This window comes from Penaeus monodon, chromosome 32 (genome assembly GCF_015228065.2).
Source record: "Penaeus monodon isolate SGIC_2016 chromosome 32, NSTDA_Pmon_1, whole genome shotgun sequence".
NCBI lineage: Eukaryota > Metazoa > Arthropoda > Malacostraca > Decapoda > Penaeidae > Penaeus > Penaeus monodon.
Genome location: NC_051417.1, coordinates 17,869,458 through 17,870,128, shown reverse-complemented (window position 1 = coordinate 17,870,128; position 671 = coordinate 17,869,458).

The window sequence follows — 671 nt, the reverse complement described above, 5'->3', positions numbered from 1 at the left end:
CAAAAATATACCGTTACGAAATAAAATAAAACAACCTACCTGGCAACCCAGCGAAGTTAAAAGGTCAATCCAAAACAGAAGACAGATAGATAGATTGAGAGAATGTCCTTGACAAATAAAGACTAGGGGGAAAGGAGTAGGCCCCTTTAGTGATGTGGGGTCCTCTTATCACCTAGCAATCATGAGCGGGATTCACGAACCACGTCTCTGCGCCATGTCACAGCCTCATGACTTTCGTCAACTCTTACCCATATTTTTTTTCCCGCTCACCATCGGCTCAACGAGTGAACGTTAGCAACTTAACTTGGGTGAAAAATAAATAAATAAATAAACACGGCTTATGCTGATTTCCCATCGAGACCACGACCTTGGATTACGAGGCATATCCTGCCTGCACGTGAATGACGTCCACTTTCTCCTGATGTATGCACTGTGCCCCTCACACGTTCTCCTTGTCTAACCTTCAACCTCAGCCTTCTAGACAAAGTACAAACCAGATCCGAGCTCAGATGCAACTCTTTTATCACCGCCGCGATGTGTCGGGATTATGCATCATCCACGAAGCCCACAGGCAGTACTCCCCATGCCTGGCTGCACTCCGGCTGCTGTGGGCATGAGCGTGCACCAACACCACCAACACCGCTCACGCTACCCAGATGAGGAAACAAGAG